The sequence below is a fragment of the Phyllostomus discolor genome, chromosome 1, assembly GCF_004126475.2.
Source record: "Phyllostomus discolor isolate MPI-MPIP mPhyDis1 chromosome 1, mPhyDis1.pri.v3, whole genome shotgun sequence".
Lineage (NCBI taxonomy): Eukaryota > Metazoa > Chordata > Mammalia > Chiroptera > Phyllostomidae > Phyllostomus > Phyllostomus discolor.
This window is the reverse complement of record NC_040903.2, coordinates 201,114,327-201,134,366: the sequence shown is the minus strand read 5'-3', so window position 1 is coordinate 201,134,366 and position 20,040 is coordinate 201,114,327.

Below are 20,040 nucleotides of genomic sequence, written 5' to 3'. Positions count from 1 at the left end.
AATGTTTACCAGAATAAAATGCCATGAAGATTAGAAACAGACCTGGAAATGGCTTTCACATGGGGAATGGGAGGAGAAAACAGAGTCAGGAAAAGAGAGAACTGGTGATAAAGAGAGAATACCTATGAAAATGAGAAAAGACAATGATAGGCATTGGAATTAAAGAAGAAAGACAAAAGTGCTGAGTAATAAAATCTGTTTGCTTTTGTTTTTCAAAGAAGAGGAGAAACTTCAACACAGCAGAACAATCAAAGAAGAGGAAGATAGAGAAAAGATATTTTATGTGGGTCATTAGGAAGCCATTAGTAACCTTTGGGAGAAGAGTTTTAAGCAATTAGTGGATGGAAGGTAGAAGCCATGTGATAAACACTGAGAAATGTGGGACAAGGAGGCTGGGGCAAGAAGTACCTTTGAGAATTTGAATCATAAAAGGAAGAGCAATATTGTGGAGTTCATGTGAGAAGCCGGAGGGTAGAAAAGAGGTGAATGGTGTCCCTTTTACTCCCCAGATAATACATGCTAAAACACTACTCTTTCCACTTGATTTGGGAGACTTAAGGAATATGGTGCTATAATTACACTTTATACATTTCTCTCCACACCGAGTACTTCTGAATCCTGGAGAGATAGTTAAGATAAATGTTGGGTATGGAAGGACCTGGGCGTGGGTTAAAAAAATGTCCAGCCTAGAAAAAGTTTTATTTGAGCCAAACTGATGACAATTTGGGGGAAGCAAAATCTCAATGAACTGAGAAACTGCTCCTGAGAATGGCAGTTTTGCAACTTATTTTATTTCTATATCTATCTATTTATTTATTTTTATTTTGGCCTTCTTTAGAATCAAAGGAAGAGAAGTTAGGGTGGTTACACCAAACTCAGCGGTGGTAGATTAGGGCAGCAGGAGAAAGCCAAGTGGGGAAACTCTGAGAGTGGATAAAAGGTAAAACAGAGACACATCTTTTCCAGTGGTGGGTACAGGATAGTGGATGTTTCTGGTACATCAGGAAGGTTTGTGGGCAGCAAGACAACAGTGTAGTCTGTGCTCTGGTGCTGGCGGTTGTGCCTTGGAGGGGTCTGGAAAAGAACATTACTCTGACATTTCAAGGATATGTTTTCTTTTCTTTTCTTTTTAATACATATTCACTTCTTTTTTTAATACATATTCACTTCTTTTTTATAAAGATTTTATTTATTTATTTTTAGAGAGGGGAAGGGAGGAAGAAAGAGAGAGAGAGAAATATCAATGTGTGGTTGCCTCTCACATGGCCCCCACTGGGGACATGGCCTGCAACCCAGGCATGTGCCCTGACTGGGAATCGAACCTGTGATGCTTTGGTTCGCAGCCCACACTCAATCCACTGAGCTACGCCAGCCAGGGCAGGATATGTTTTCTTAGATGCGCAAAGACAACAGACAATATCAAAGATAAAGATTTACCTTTGTCAAGGAAGCTACTGGCCTAGGACATGACTACCCACCATGGTCTGCTTTTAGTTAGGGATTTCTATGTTCAGATCAGCCTGTGTGGTTACTTTAGGTCTCTGAGTGTATAAGGCTGCCATGTGGGCCTCATCTGAGCTTGTCAGGTTTAGTGTGTGGCCCCTTTTTCATCCACATGGGTCTGCCTAAAGAAGAGTAACACGCACACAAAACCACATATTGGACAGAGAAAGAGACCTTAGTATATAAGTTAGTTACTTTTTCAATTTTTCAAGGCATTTGTTCAGATTTTTAAAGTAATGCATATTCATTATCATTACAATATAGTCCTGTGAAAAGAAAAAGTGCATAATTCCTCTGCCCAGAGAAAACTATTAGCATATCCACATTATGTGTATGTGTATAATAAATATGCCTATTGCATAAATTTTAGCATCCTAACTCAAAGTTTTAAAGATTAGATAGCGGGGTAGTGGGTTTTTTTTGTTTGTTTGTTTGTTTTAATTGTGGAGTGCCTTTGCTGTTCAACAGGCTAGAATTGCTTATAACTATATTTCCCCCCAGGTGGAAGCTCCCGATATACTTTTACATTTAATGATTACGCTGTTTGGATGTAGTCTAACAACACTGAGGAATTTATGACAAAGGATTCTGAATAGCAAGCTAAGGGCAGAGGTTCTGGGCTTAATGACCCCAAAAGAGATGGTCAGTCGATAATACGTTGTAAAGATTCTGCAGAATAAATAATTCAGGCTTTCCTCTTCTACCAAAACAAACACACCATCTCAGCAGTTCTTGGTGGACCTTTGATATGCGAATGTTGCCCTCCGTGATGTCACAGCTGCTTTGTACCCAGGCCAGGACTTTTGGGATGGGATTGTAACTAGGAGTGTCCTGAAACCCCCGGGCAGGGTCTGTTCTGATGGCCCTTGGAACTGGCACAGGAAGTGAAACTACTGGGACTAAAGCTCTTGCCATTTCTTGCCATATTTCTAGTTGACTGCTTTGGGACCTAAGCTTTGGCTCTCTGTTGGGACTTTTGGGGAAACTTGAACTCTGACCTTAAGGAGTCCCAACAGGTCTGAAGAAGAAAGCAAGCAATGCTGTTACATTTTCCCTGTCTTCTATGAAAACAGTAGCTTCAAAGCACCACTTTTTAGTGTTGTTTTGAGACCTCCACGTCATCCACTGGGAGATGACACTGGCCTGACTTCTAATGCCAGCTACCCTCGGATACTGCTCCTCTCCGGCTTTTACAATGCTCTTTACATGTCATGCCAGAAAAATAATAATTCTGTGAACCTTTTTACCCCTGATAAGTGCTCGCACAATGAATTTAATTAAATTCCCCTTTATCTCTTATGCTGAAAACAAGGAATTAACAATATCCATTAAAATGACTATTACATTCACATCAAATGGATTTCAACACACGACTGAAGTGATATGAGGAAAGTCATAATCATGTGAGGCCCAATATGGTGTATAAATTTTCAACCTTTTGAAACCCCAAATTATTTTAATCTCCAAATGTAATTATCATAAATGTCAGTCAAACTTTTTCAAGGCTTCTTTCTGTTGAGCAAAAAGAAACAAATGAGACTGTCAAGTATTTAAGCTTTACAAACTCATAATTAACTCTTCCAGGACCAGTGGACTCTCAGGCTCAGAAGCAAGAAGACATTTCTAAGCATGTCATGGGGCCTGAAATACATATAGTTTGCAGAAGCAATGGCAAGGAGATTCTGATCAATGGGGTGTAGCATCCCTTGAATTAGAGTTGGTTGGCTGATGATGCCACTAAGTTTTTAACAATAGCTACAGATTCTGCTTTTTGCTACACATTTATAAAAATGACTAGGTAGTAATCACTACATGATAATAGACTTTCTATAAGAGGTAAAATTGTTCCTCTCTTCGGCACCTTCACCGAGTAAATAGCATTCCAGAGCCACATTTCAGGTTGAGACAAGAAGCAAATAAAGGTAGTGATCATCTCACTTATGACATCAAGAGGTATGTTGATCAAAACCAAATGCTATTGCTCAGGTAAAATTTGTCCAGGGAAGAGAGGAAAACATACTATTTCTTGAGGAGCGAAAACCAAGTTTCCGTTTTCTTCTGTTAACATCAACCAAGGGATGATGTTAACAGAAGAGACACGTTTATTTTAGTTTATCCTTTAGCACCATGTCCAGTAATACTTTCTACCCACATTCCACATTCCAAAGCACTGCTAGGAAATAATGTCTCAGCCTCTCCTTCTAGAAGACCAATGACCGCCTTTTTCTGTGTCCCGTCTTCCTTCTGATACCCGTTGTTCCACAGTCCAAATTTCAATTAGAAAGAAAACAAGTAACTCACAAACATGAGCCCAGAGAGTGTCTGGTAACCCGTTAGATATTTAGAATTAGCTTCATATGTCAGAGGAGCGGCCTTGTTAAAACCCTCCTCACTCCACTCCCACTTCATCCCATCAGCCCAGGGCTCCATCTTTATTCATTTTTCCCTGATTATTTTATTGCCTGAGCTGCTTGCCACTTGTCCCTTCTCTATTGCTGGTACAATCTGAAAGCCTGTCCTATTGACCTTGCTGCTACCCTATTCTTTGCTTTGAACAAATGTTATTTCATTGCCCTAATAACCACAGCTGTGTAAGCATCTATCAGTCTTTTGTATTGCAGTATAATTTCTATGTATGAAAGTAATTTGCCCTCAGTGTCTGTTGACAATTTCCATTGTTTATATTGACACATCATTCAACTCTCAGCCCTTGGCTCTTGTCTGCCCTCTCTTTCCTTTCCTCCCAACTGGAGCTGCTTCAACATTAATGAAATGGAAGTAGCCTTAGCCCTTCAGTGACCAAAAGGGCACATAACGAGACTGGCTTGCCAGATCTTGAAAAATGTCTCCGTTTGACGCTTCCTTCCTGAGACATCATTATCATCTGTATTTGTGGATTGCCATGCCAACAGTATTATTACCTTCAAGTGTGCCAAGGGCTTTAATGGGAACCTGAGACTGGAAGCTGTCTTTGGATTCTGTCACAGAGACAGCAAGCAGTCCCAGTAATGATACTGTAGATGAGGATTGATCCAAATAAAAGGTCTTCGGAGCAGAAGCAGATTCTGACCTTAGACTTGGCTGTAAACATTGAACAGGTGTCCCTGTTGGGGGTATTACCAGGCACCCTTAATGTCATATCTTCCCAGATAAGATTCTGATGGAGATCCAGAAGCATAGGAAGCAGGATAAAGAATAGCTGTTGCATATCTTCAAGTCTGTTAGATTTCTGCATTTCACAGATGAGTTCGGAGAGGGTAAGTAAGTCATCCAAGGTTACTCGGCCAGTGAGTGGCAGAATCAGGATTCAAACTCTTTCTATGATATGTATGTCTGAAGTGGAGCTTGGAGTAGCCCAACCTCTCTGGGCAGACACCAAACCAGGGTTTTGTGACAGCACAGGCATAGAAGGAATTCCTCATGGGCACACTAGCATTCAGGCTAGACAGGGCAGTCAGTGCATTTGTGAAGTAGACTACTGAGCTGGGGAGAGGCTGCCAGAGGTGGCTCACTTGGAGCAATTATTCAGTAGCTGTGAGGTGAGTCTTGAGTCACCCACAGCATCTGAAGAGAGTGCCTATGGCTTCAGACCAAACAAAACCAAGGGCTTTATGTCTTTCGTGTTGTTAGCTATATCTGTTTGGTGTGCGTATTTATGTGTATATTTAGGGTTGCTATTAGTGATAGGATTAACCTGACCCTAACTCACTTTGTTTAAATTCAAAATGTCACTTCATAATACTAAGTTCCAGTTTTGAAGGCGCTGCCTTCAAAGGTAATCTGAAATCTGACTACTTCCCATTATCTCCACTATCATCGCCATCATCTCTTGCCCAGATTATGCTTAAGAACTTCCTAGCAATCTTCCGTGTCCTCCTATGTTCTGTTTCAACCTAGCATCAGAACGTACCCTCTAAAACATACATCAGGCCACATATGTCCTTTGTCAAAGCCTCTCATTGGGTCTTCTTCACACTTGTATGACGCACAGCCCATGCAAAGTCCAAACTCTGCCTACCTTTAGACCCATCTCTTTCTTCTCTGCCCTCGCTCCCTCTCCTCTAGCCACACTGGCTCCTTACAGCTCTCCACACACATCTGCTGTGTTCTTACATAACAGATCCTTTGCCCTTGCTGTTCCTCTAACTCAAACGCCCTTCCCTTAATGGCTTGCACCCATTCATATTTATTCAGGTCAGAAAAGGATTCTCTGAGGACCCCCGCTCTCTCCCTAGCCCACCCCGTGCATTCACTTTCTGTCCTCGGCGCTGAATGATTTTTCTTCATGGCACGTAACACTAATTGACATCAAATTGCAGATCTACTTTTGTTTTGTTTGCTTTGGTTTGCTTTATTGTATGTCTCTCCCTCTAGAGTATAAGCTGTGAGAGAAGAGGGATCATTTTCAGCTTGTTGCCCACTCTATTTTCTGCATCTAAAGTGCCAGACATATAACAGTTTCTCAATAAATACTTGAATGGATTAATAAATAAAGGCAGTTTGTTAACAGCTTTAAAAGAAAAGATCCATATTTGTTTTGTATGTCTGCCAAGTGCATGGAAAAGCGGTTTATCAGAACTCCATTATGCGCTTGTTAATAAATATTTATGAAACGTAAACGAGGTGCTGGGACTGTAGGTACGAACAAGGCAGCCTGCACTTGAGGAACCCTCACTGGAGAGGAGAGAGTCAGTTCAGTGTTATGACAAAAAGAATCAAAGTGACTGCAGAAGTCAGGGGAAGCGTCCTAATCTGGTCGAAGGAGAGAAGATTAAAATGGGAGAAAGACGATTAGAATTTCTAGAGCTTTCTAGAAATAGCCCAGCTGAGTGCTAAAGGATTCTTAGGATCTATCTAAAAGAGAGTGTAGAAAAGGTGACCAAAGCAGGAGGAGGAGGCACACATGTGAATAGAGCAAGATCAGAGGGACTTTTTGGACATCTTTAACAATCCATTGTCGAGTCACTGTCAGCGGTGTCAGTTATGTCAGGTGCTATGTCAAATCAGGTAACGGAGTGTAAAAGAAAGTAATGAGAATGCCCTTAGGAGGGGCCCAGGACACCCCAAACCACAGGTATGGACACTTGGATAGAGATCCATCTGGACACTGATATGAGTGGGACTGACACCCCTGGTGGCCTGTAAGAACTCAGAGCTCCAACCACCCAATGCTCGAGCTTGGCTGTGCCACGGGTCATGCTCAGAGCCCTGCCAGACTTCCACTCCACCAGACGTGTGCCTCCACTGCAGCCACCTCACCCTAGACCATCGTCCACCTCTCCACCCGCTGACACCGCCAGTGACCCAGACTTCCCACTGAGTGCTTGCTCTGCTCACTTCTAACAGAGAGGCTTTGCCTCTCTGTGTGTAACCTGTGTGCGACTCTGCTGGCTTATAGGGAGGTACTCCCGAATACACCAGACATTGTGGAAAGACACGAACACGTGTGAGTGACTCATTTTGGGGATGCTCCCTTGCTCATGACAACATGAAAATGCACACACACACACACACACACACACACCCAAAGATAGAGAGACACAGAGAGAAAGGAAGACAGAGGAAGACGGAGAGAGATTGACATCAGAGGCCTGCAGTTGTTCTCATTCACATCCCATTCATTCTTGAATGAGAAAAGAATGAGAGTGGCAAGACATCGTTGGTGTTTTAAGATGAACACAGACAGGTAGTAGATTTCTTGGTAAAACAAACACAAGAAAAACTCTGTTTCCAAAAAGCTGTAAAGAGCTTTATTATTTACTGAAATTTTTTGGAAATGCTTCATGGTTCTATATAGAGTTCAGAGGTGAAAACTTGGCCATTGTCGATTTTTCTAGCTGTATTAAAGGGAGACATTTTTGAAGCATGTTGTTTACTCTAGATATAATTACATTTTGAGATTTTAAATAAAGAAATATGTCCTTTATTATTAATCTGAGATTACATATATATAGCCAAGTTCTCAATGGCTCCAAAATTCCAGCTGAGTCCCAAAAATTTTGGCTGAGAACATTAAGACAAACCTCTCCTGCTATAAAAAATGACATGGATCTTTAAAACCAACTTTCTATGTGCTCTGTATTAATATAAAAGTTTCATCTTAAAGCACCCCCACCCCTCTCCAGAGCAGATAGTATCATACTCCACAAATGTACCTTGTAACGAAGGCTGAGTGGGCCTTGGGGCATTTAAATTTGTGATTTCAGAGCCTCTAAGTATTTTCATGATGCTCAGAAAACCAAATGATTTCCAGAGGGCTTCTCTGTTCTATCAGTGGAGGGGCTCAACATGAATAATCTATGGACAAATGCTGGCTCTTTTGGGTGGATTTGTTAGAATCCTGTTGGAACTTATACACTCCCAGAGTTGAACTCAAGCCTGCTGAACTGGCCTAAAACATTACTGTTGACCCTTCCAAAAAGATCATATTATGTAGCAAAATCTCAGACATTTTTATTACATCCAGTTGGAAAAACAAAAAACAAAAAAACCAGCTCACTGAAAAAAACTTTACTGGGTTGGATACGTTTTTTTTTTTTTTAAACTTCTGGGGAGAAAGCTCTTACAGCCTTTCCAGATACTGATTCCCTCAGAGTTCATCATGACCAAATTCACAAAACTGTTTTCTGGCGTGACTGATAATTACACAAGCAGATGTACCACTTAATGCTTTGATCTTAATGGCTGTAAATTGAATAGTGTTGAGCCTTGTCAATATACAAGGCATTTTAAAGGTCGGCAGCAATAAACCTTGCTTTGTAATACAGTCAGGCTGAAGCATGACCTGGAGTACACTAGTTGTCCAAGAAGGCTCTCTGGGTTGTCCAGAAGTTTATTCATGAAGCCATTATCCCTAATATCATTTTTTAAAAAAAGATGACAGGAAGAAATTCTGGTAATTTTTAATTTAAAAAAATGTGGGCAAAAAAAAGACACTTGGTGTTTAAGAAGCAGATATGTTTAAGAAACACAAAGCCTGATCCAAAGATTCAACTATCATGTCTATGCAAGTAGTCCCCATCATTACTGTAAAAATATTTTCATATCTGGATCTGTTGTTACTCCTATGTTTCCACCTGTTTACTAGAAAGACCAGACTTACTGCATGAAGAGAAAACTTATTATTTTCTCTTCTCCTCTAGGCCAACTACTGTTTCCCAACCCTGTTGGGAAACCTAGGAAATGATGAAACTCTCAGGGTACTACAGACATAAATGAGGCAGGATCTTTGACTCTACAACTTTCTTCATTTCCAAAATCTATTAAGTTATTTTGGTGCCATTTTCTCCATAAAGTGGCTCCTGACTCTATCTTCTGCTCTTCATTCCCATGAATGATTCAAGCTCTCATTAAATTATATGGGATTTGGAGCACAACAGCCCTGCTGAAGAGTCCTGTGTCCCCTCTCCTCTTTATGTCTCCTGCATATTGCTAAAATCACAATCTTCCTTAAGTCCTATTTTGTCCAGGCACCTTGTCATAAAATTCAAGCTCTGTGCCTGGCTTTAATTGTACCCTGCTGTTCCTCCATAGAAGTCCCTGCTCATCCCCATTTCTTCTGTGCTCCTATCAGGCATTTTGTTCTGGCTCCCTTGTGCTCTCTGCACCACATCCTGCTCATTCTATTAGGAAACTTAGCAAGAGTATTGGACTGGGAGTCAGGAAGTCTGGGTCCTAGTCTACTTCTGTGAACTGTCTGTGTAAAGTTAGGTCTGTCATTCAACTGTCCTGGACTTCAAATCAAATATGAACCAATATTGCTAAAGCAATATCATTATCATAAAGAGTAAATGCAAAGGCAAAAGGAATTGAGTTTTGAGAAATATTGAAAATGATGAAAGGCTAAATTCATCTAGAAGGCAAAGCATTCTCAATTTGTGAGTCCATAATTACCTCTAAATTTTGAATGAAAATTTTGCAAAAATGCAAGGAGAAATATGTGTTGGCCAAAATGTTCCTTTGTTTTTTGCATAAGATGGCTCTAGTAGCACTTAGTTGTCTTTAACTTAATTTGAAACAACTTTTTTAGATTGTATTGTGGCAGCTGTCTTATCAGCATGTATTTAAGAAAATTGTCAAAATTAGTGAATTTTTGTGTATCATTTTCATATTGAATATGGAAGAAGATAAGCAATATTTTCACCATATCATGCTTTATTTTTTCAAGAAAGGCAAAAATGCAACTGAAATGCAAAAAAAGATTTGTGCAGTGTATGGAGAAGGTGCTGTGACTGATCGAGTGTGTCAAAAGTGGTTTCTGAAGTTTTGTGCTGGAGATTTCTCACTGAATGATGCTTCACAGTCAGGTAGATCAGCTGAAGTTGATAGTGATCAAATTGAGACATTATTTGAGAACAATCAACGTTATACCATGTGGAAGACATACTCAAAATATCCAAATCTATAAAGTTATTGGTGAAAATGAAAAATGTACCTTTATTTTACAGAAAAAATGAAATGGACTTTTTGGCCAGCCCAATACCAAACACCATTCACTGTGGTAATATATTTCTTAGTCTTTCATAGTGTAAGTTAAGTAAGATAATTTTATATAGATTTAAACACTAAAATCTTATTAAAATTTACCTATATGAAACATGACATCCAACAGTTGGGTACCAAACATTCTTTTCAAGTACATATAAAACATTATGAAAATTGATCATGTGTTGGCCAGGTGTTAAAAATGAGCCATAAATTAGCCACAATAAATTTCAAAGAATTGATAGCATAAATATCACATTATCTGATTACAGTGCCATTAAGTTATAGATCATTAGCACTTTATAAAAGAATTACAATGTTGAAAATTAAAATATATGTTACTAAATATACTCATGATCAAAGTGTAAGTCATAAATTTATAAAATACTTAAATTTTAAAAACAATGAAAATCTTACTGTCAAACTGTTGTGTAAAGTAGTGTTAGAGAAAATTATTAGCTTTAAAGAAGAAAGTTTCAAAATTAATAAGTTTCTTAAGCATTTATTTAAAAAAGATAGAACAGTAAAATCATACCGAAAAGTAGAAGAAAACAATAAGAACAGAAAGTAATACAACAAAAAAGATAAGAAATGATAGTAAAAATCAACAAAACTAGAAGTTGTTTCTTTGAAAAAATACTGATTAATTATATAAAACTCTGACAATAGTAATTGAGAAAACTTTTGTGGAAATCGCAAATAAACAATGTGTGTTATGCGCCATTGAGTCATCTCTGACTCCTGGAGACTTTATGAGTGAGTAATGTCTGCCGTGTCCTGTCCTCAACAGCCCTGCCCAGCTCCTGTAGACTCCTGCCTATGGCTTCTATTATGGAGCCAATCCGTCTCCTATTCTGTTCTTCCTCTTCTGCTGCTGCCTTCCATTTCCTAGCATTATTGTCTTTTCCAAAAACCTGTGCTTTCTCAGGATGTAACTGAATGAAGGAGGACAACTTCAGTTCTGCTATTTTCACCTCCAGTGATGTTTCCGGCTTAATTTGCCCTAATTTGCCCTAGAACCTACTTGTTCATTTTTCTTGTAGCACAGGGTATCCATAGAGCTCTCCTGCAGTGCCATATCTTAAATGAATAATTTGTTTTCATATCAGCCTTGGTCACTGTCCAGCTTTCTCATTCATACATATTAATTTGAATACAAGGCTGTGCATGATCCTAGCCTTGGTGTCTGATGACACATTTTTGTTCTTGGTGATCTTTCCTAATTCCTCCATTGCTGGCCAGAGTCTCAACAAAACCCAACTGGAAAAGATTGATTCTCTTGATTTCTTGGCTGCAGCTTCTATTTGGATTGATGACAGAATTAAAGTAAGCAAAATCTTTAACAATTTTGATGTCCTTATTGTCTATGTTTAAATTTTGTATTTCTTTTGTAGGCATAATTTTTGTAATTTTGATGTTCAAATGCAATCTTGCTTTGGTATGAGAAATGAAAAATGGTACAGGTGTTATGCAAATTAATAGGATACTATAAATAAGCTATGCCAAAATAATTGAAAACTCATGTAAAATAAATAAATTCTAGAAAAATACAACTTGTGAAACTGACCAAAAAAGAAATATAATATATGACTAATTATATAATCACTAAGAAATTTGAGTTAGATTGTAAAAATTTTTCCACAAAGGAAGCACCAAGCTCTTACCTTTATAGATGGAAAAGTTATACTAAATTTTCAATGAAAATATAATTTTAAACTTACACAAACTCTTGAAGAGGAGAAAAATTCAATCTCCAGCTTATCTAATAAGGTTAATATTACCTTGATACTGAGTACCAGGAAAAACTATTAAAAAGTACCAGGCCAATCTCATTATTAAACATGGACACAAAATAATAACAATTTAAATCAATTGATGCATTAAGGAAATAATTATGACCAAAGTGGGCTTACTCAATGATAGTCTAATATCAAATAAATTATTACATTAACGGATTAGAGAAAAATCAAAGGTCAAATTACTAAATAAGCTTAAAATGCTTTTGGTGGAACTGGATATCTATTTAAAATTAAAATCTCTTAATGAACTGTCAATAATAAAACTTTTCTTAACCCTAAGCATCATATTTAACTGTGAAATCTTGGAAGCATTCCCTTTTACATCAGGATAAAGTCAAAAATTGTTTTCACAGAAAAATTTTTAAAGTCTATTGACATTTTATTATAATTAATATGATATTAGCAACATTGCTAGATCAAAAGTCAGTACATTTATTGTTAGGTATAATAAAAAATCCTAATAATGTTCTTGGATAGGAAGACTCAATGGTGCAAAGTTTTCAGTTTTCTCCAAATTGGTTTATAGTTAAAAGGAATCCTCTACAAAACCTCAGTGAGATTTCTTATATTGTTTTGTTTTTATGGAATTTAGTAAGCTGGTTCTAAAATGGATGTGGTAGAGTAAAGATCCAACAACCCTGCACTTCTGAAGAGAAAAGCCAGACTGTCTGCATTAGGTTGTCTTGCTCTGCTTCACGTGAAGGCTAAAAAAAACCCATTAACGATTAAGAACACATGATACATATGCAGAGGTGGACTCGTTGCACAGGAAACAGGTGGTCCTCACACACTCCCATGCATGTATAGAAACATTTTATGAAATGATAATCCTTTATATCAGTGATTACTATATGAAAATGATAAAATAAATGGAATTGCTACCATATACCATAAGCAAATATCAATTCAAGATTGAACAAAGACTTTAATGTCAAAGCCAAAACTAGAGAAACCTTTAGGAGACAAAAGGAATATATTATGAGGGGAAGGGTTTTCAGGAGCTACTATGAGGGACACATGGGCAAAACGGGGGCGGGGGAAATGGAAGCAAGGGGGGAGGTGGATTTGGCTGGGGGAGTGGATGCGGGGAAATGCAGACAACTGTAGTTGAACAACAATAAAATAATTACTAAAAAATAAAAATAAAAAAGTTTCCATGTGATACCTACACACAAAAAAGAGAAGAATGTATTATTAATCTCTGAGTGGAAAAGAAATTTTTTCAGTCACATTATAGTAAAACACAAAAAAGGACTGATGATTAGTACTAAATTAACATTTAAAGGTGTTAAATTAACATGAACAATTCTGTAAAGAATGCAAAATGACAAGACATATTTCAGGGGATTACTACAGAAAAAAAACAACTAAAAAAGATTAGTATGTAGGTCTCAATAAGAAAAAGATAAAAAGTCCATAGGGAAATAGACAAAAAATAAATTTAAATGAAAAAATAAAGAAGTGTTACACAGAACATGAAACACAAACGGTTCATAAACATCTGAAAGCCACTCAGTCTCATTTGCACTAAGGGAGGAAGAGATTAAAATCACAGTTACATACATTTCACACGTACCTGATGGTCAGCTTTAGAAGTCTGAAAATACCGAGGGAGGACAGTAAGTCGAAGCAATGGAGCTATATGTAATGCTGACAGGCAGGTAAATTGGCTGAACCTCATTGGAACTGTTTTGTGTTACCTATTGAATTCATGTTCTCCTTGCTGCAGAGCCCCGAGAAACTTCTCACTGTGTACCAGGAAACATGCAAAACCAGCATGTTCTTAGCAGGGCTGTGCATACGAATAACTAGAAACAACTGAAATGTGCCTCAGTGGACACAGTGTGATGTATCCTCATAATCACACTGGGGTATTCATTTATTGTAAAAACAACAACAACAACAAAACCTCCTAGGCACCAGAATCAGCTTGGATAAATAGCAAAACTTCAAATTGAGGGAAAGAAACATGAGACAGAATAATATACACAACATAATTAATTCCTACAAAGTATAATGCCAACAATACATTATTTAGGGCATCCTGCATAAGTGATAAAACTATAAGAAAAACAAAGAGAAGATAAATGTGAATATAAGATATTTTTATCCCACAGTGGTTTCTAAAAGACTTCTGATATAATTTTCTTAACTCAGTGCTAAATACATAGGATTTTATATTATTATTCAAAATGTTAAGATTTGTTTAATATACCACTTTATCAAATGTTTCAACATGGCAATAATAGGAAAAGTTTCCATGTTAGCGCATTCTCACGAATAACCCATTCTAATTTTGGACATATCTACCTTATATTCTTTACATTTAGCTGAATTATTCAGCACTCACCCTTTATTTGGTCTATAAAATTTTAGAGAAAATCAAATTCTTCTTACACATGACAATTTTTTAAGGACTCACAGACAGTTGTCCTCTCTCTCTTTAAATTTCTTCATTTCCAAAAACCAACCATCCTTAATTGAGCTTGCAGACACCTCACTGTTCTGGTTTCCTTCCCCGGACATGCAGCCAGAACCGAGTGCAACATTCGAGTTTTTTCCGGCCAGTGAAATGTCTGATAGGGCTATTAACTTTTCTGTTTGCGACACTACATTTATTGACATAGCCTAAAACTGACCTAGAAGTTTGTAGCTTTGAACACCTCATTAATTCATATTGGGCTCCTCATCATTTTAAACCTCCAAGTCTTTTTCACATAAAAGGTCTATGTAATAGGTTTTTTTCATCCTATACTTGTGAGCCTAATTGTTTTGAAATGACATTTGGAACTTTACATTTATTGCTGTTGTTTTCTCTTGGAATTCATTTACATTGTTCTAACCTGCTAAGGTTTTTCAGTTCTGATTTTAACATCTATGTATTTATTTTATTTCCTAGATTTGTATCATTAGAAAATTTGGTAAGCACTTGTTTGATTAATCAAACGTTTATTTAAAAACCACAGTGTATGTGGCAATGTGCTGGGTAATGTGTATCTGCCCCAGTAGCTAATAAAAATATTAAAATGAAGAAAATGTTAAAAATAAAGACTTCTCTCAAAATAGACAATCTGCTTAAAGTCAATTTTTTTTTGATGTTTGATGAAAGTTGGCACGCACATTTACAATCCACATTTCCCTACCATTTTTTCTTTAAACTTTCCCCCATTCCCTCAGCAACTGTCATGTCTTTGTGGGGAAGACCTAAATCTATACCTTCAGCCTTGACCGAAATTTCATCCATGATTGACTCCTTTGTTTTAGTGCCTCAGCCTCCACAAAGCTAAGCCATCTGCAGGGTTGTTTTTTTCTCTCAACCTCCCCCCCTTTCCCTTTGTCATTATCCATATTGATTAATGGCTTTAACATTTTCTCAAATATTCAGTCCTTACTAGCTTGAAGTAGTTGTTTTTTAATTTGAAAAATCATACTGATTTTTTCTTAGTATAGGAGAATGTAGGATCCTATTGCTTTTTAAGAGAGGAAAATGAATAGTATAATAATACAAGTAAAAATGAAAATAAATAATCCATAGCCTCAGCCTCCAGAAATAGCATTGCTATATTAATATTTATCATTCTGGTCATTGCCCCATGCATTGTAGAAACAAACTTACTATCACTTACCTGAGTAAGCAAAAGTTTTAACATATTGTGATGTGTATAGCTTAAAGAATAATCATAAAAATTATTTATGTAACCAAACATGTCAAAGAGTAAATTACTGCAAACACCCAGATCACCCTTGTATGCTCTAAGACTAACTTCTCCCCCTCTCCACACTTTTTTATTCTGACTTAGAATATAATAGTGTGGTTTGTAGTTTTTTTAAAACATTTCTTTGGCTAATTTGTATTCTTTTGTATGTGGCAAATAACTTTGTTCTGGTTATGTTGGTAACATATATCCACATTATGTGTGGGACAGTAGTTAGTTAATTCATTTTGCTATTGTGTAATATTGTGTTGAATGAATATGCCAGGAATTATTTATCCACTGTAGTATTAGCATTTGGGTTGTTTCCAGTTTAAGGCTATCATGAATAGTGTTGCTATGAATATTCTTATCTATGTATACACATATTTCTCTTTGAAATATGCCTACAAATAGAATGGGTGAATACAACATATGTATGTTCAAACTTAGTATAAAGTGTATGTTTTCCAAAGTGGTTTTACTATTTTACAACCCAGCAGCAATGTATGAGAATTTTAGGTGTTCCACTTTCTCACCAATACTAAGTATTACCAGTCTTATTTTAGCTATTCCAGCTGCTGTATGTTGATATCTCCTTGTGGTTTGATTTACATTTGCTTGTTGTTTCATCATGTTGAGCATCTTTTCATTTGGTGACCTTTTATGTATTGCCTTTACAAGCATCTCCTCCAAGGCAGTTGCCTAAATTTTGCTGTCTTAAATTATTCTTTGATCTACTTTTAGTTTTTTTTAGGAAATTCCATACTGTTTTCCATAGTGACTGCACCAGTCTACATTCCCACCAACAGTGCACTAGGGTTCCCTATTTTCCACACCCTCACCAGCATGTTGTTTGTTGATTTGTTTATGATGGCCATTCTCACCAGTGTCAATTGATATCTCATTGTGGTTTTAATTTGCATGCCTCGAATGGCTAGTGATTCTGAGCATCCTTTGATATGTCTATAGGCTCTTTGTATGTCCTCCTTGGAGAAGTGTCTGTTCAGGTCCTTTGCCCATTTTTCAATTGGATTGTTTGCTTCCTGATGTTGAGTCATGTGAGTTCTTCATATATTTTGGAGATTACGCCCTTGTCCAAGGTACCATTGACAAGTATATATTCCCATATGGTTGGTTCCTTTTCATTTTGCTGATGTTTTCCTTAGCTGTGCGGAAGCTTTTTAACTTAATCTAGTCTCATTTGTTTATTCTTTCCTTTATATCCCTTGCTCTAAGGGACACATTGGTAAAAATATTGCTGCATGGAATATTTGAAAATTCTCCTGCCTATATTCTCCTCTTGGACTTTTATGGTGTCATGGCTTATATTTAAGTCTTTTATCCACCTTGAGTTTATTTTTGCATGTGGTGTAAGTTGGTGGTCAAGTTTCATGTTTTTGAATGTACCTGTCCAGATCTCCCAATACCACTTGTGAAAGAGACTATTTTTACTCTATTTTATGCTCCTGCTCCCTTTGTGAAATATTAATCGACCATAGAAACATGGGTTTATTTCTGGGCTCTCTATTCTGTTCCATTGATCTATGTGTCTGTTCTTTTGCCAGTATGAGACTGTTTTGATTACAGTGGCCTTGTAATATAGTTTGATATCAGGCATTGTGATCCTTCCTACTTTGTTCTTCTTTCTCAAAAATTTTGATGCTATTTGGGGTCATTTATGGTTCCATATAAACTTTTGCAATGTTCATTCTAATTTGTGAAATATGTCATTGGTATTTTTTTTTAAAGATTTTATTTATTTATTATTTTTAGGGAGGGAAGGGAGGGAGATAGAGATAGAGATAGAGAGAGAGAGAAACATCAATGTGCGGTTGCTGGGGGTCATGGCCTGCAACCCAGGAATGTACCCTGGCTGGGAATCGAACCTGGGACACTTGTCATTGGTATTTTAATAGGGATTGCATTGAATCTATAAATTGCTTTGGGTAGCATGGATATTTGGGATGATGTCAGTTTTTCCAATTCATGAACATGGTATATGCTCCCATTTATTTGTGTCTTCTTTAATTTCTTTCTTCAGTGTTGTGTACTTTTCTGAGTTCAGGTCTTTTACCTCCTTGGTAAGATTTATTCCTAGGTATTTTATTTTTCTTGTTGCTATAGCAAATAGGATTTTTTAAAATAATTTGTGTTTCTGATATTTCATTGTTAGTGTACAAAGATGCCTTTGATTTCTGAATATTGACTTTGTATCCTACTGTTTTGCCAAATTCACTTATTAGGCTGAGTAGTTTTTTTGGTGGAGTCTATAGGGTTTCCTATTGTACACTATTATGTCATCTGCAAGCAATGATAGATTTACTTCCTCCTTTCCAATTTGAATACCTTTTATTTCTTATTCTTGTCTGATTGCTGTGGCTAAGACTTCCAACACTATGTTGAATAGAAGTGGTGAAAGCAGACACCATTTTCTTGCCTTTTGACCTGGCAATTCTGCTGCTGGGATTATACCCTAAGAATCCTGAAACACCAATTCAGAAGAACATATGTACCCCAATGTTCATAGCAGCATTAGTTACAATAGCTAAGTGCTGGAAACATCCTAAGTGCCCATCAGTAAATGAGTGGATCAAAAAACTGGTACATTTACACAATGGAATACTATGCAGCAGATAGAGAAAACAGATTCCTACCTTTCCTGACAGCATGGATGGAACTAGAGAGTATTATGGTAAGTGAAATAAGCCAGAGGGTGAAAGACAAATGCCGTATGATCTCACCTGTAAGTGGAACCTAATCAACAAAACAAACCAGTGAGGAAAATAGAACCAAAGGTATGGAAATAAAGAATAAACTGACAGTGACCAGAGTGGAGGGAAGAGAGAGATAACAGGGGAAAGAAGGAAAAATATCGAGTCAAGGAACATGTATAAAGGACCCATGGACAAGGACAATGGCAAAGAGGATTGAATGTGGAAGGGGGGTGGGTAGGGCAGGGGAGAGTAATGGGGAAAAAATGGAGACAACTGTAATTGAACAACAATAAAAACTTTTTTAAAAAAAACCCTATACTTAAAAAAATTATTCATTGATCAATCAGTGGATTCTTAAAAAAGATTTTATTTATTTATTTTTAGATGGGGGAAAGGGAGGGAGAAAGAGAGGGAGAGAAATGTCAGTGTGTGGTTACCTCTCATGTACCCCCTAGTGGGGACCTGGCCTGCAACCCAGGCATGTGCCCTGACTGGGAATCATACCGGTGACCCTTTGCTTCATAGTTCAGCACTCAATTCACTGAGCTATGCCAGGCAGTGCCAATCAGAGTTTTTAATTCAAATGTCTTTTCTTTTAGCATGAGTGCTTTATATGTCCTGGTTGAGAAATTTTTGCTTACTGCAAAGTAGTGAAGTTTTTTCTTCCATAGTTTTCCAAAAAACTTCCATAGTTTTTTTCTGGGGGCTTCATTGTTTTATCTTTCACATTTTGAGCTATGATATACCATACCAATATAATTGACTTTTGTGTAAAATGTGGGAAATATTTTCCTCTTTGGCCTATCTATATGACCGTGAGTAATTGATTGGAATGACCACCCTCTTTACAATGTCACCTTTGTCACAAATCAATTGTATGTGTATGTAAGGGTGTTAATGCACTATTATGTTCTGCTGATCATGGCATCTGTTCTATTAGCAATACCACATTCTCTTAGTTACTGGTATTTAAAAATAGTCTTTACATTTGTTAAAGTCCTTTAATTCTCTTCTTCAAGATTGCCTTGGCCAACTTTTGCCCTTTGAGTATTTACTGTATTTGAAAAGTAGCTAGTCAGTACCTAGAAAACAACAACAGTAACAACAACAACAAAACCCCACTTTTTGAAGTTTGACGGCTAGAGATTTGAACGGAAAGATCAATTTGAGAATAGATATCTTTGCTATATCTTCATCACATATTAACATATTTTATTCTTCTGATTATTTAAATCAGAGGCTGGCAGATTGTACCCAAATATGGCCCTCTTATTTTTGAAAATGAAGTTTTATTGGCACACAGAAATACCCATCTGTTTACATGTTGCTCATTTCATGCCAAGATTTGGGTAGTTGTCAGTAACCATCCAGGCTGCAAAGGCTAACATATTTACCATTTGACCCTTTCCAGAAAATATTTCCTGACCCCTCACTTGGACATTTGCTTTTTTCTTTCCACAGTTTTTTATTTTTCTATATGTAAATTTTTTACAGATTTTTTTAGATTTATTCCCAGAAATAAAATATATTTGGATGCTGTTATAGATGGTATCATTTAAAATTTCATTTTCTGGTCATTGATGTTTATAAAAATACTATTGACTTTTACATATTGATGTTTTACCCAATCTGTAGATGTTTTTTGATTTTCTATGTATAAAATCCTATCCATTTTTATTTCTTATTCTCTACTTAAACATTTAAACATTTTTTTTCTTTTAAATCCTCACCTGTGGATATGTTTTTCTTTCATTGACTGTAAAGATAGAGGAAAGGGGAAGGAAACAGAAAGAGAGACAGACAGACAGACAGACATTGACATGAGAGAGAGATATCAATCGGTTG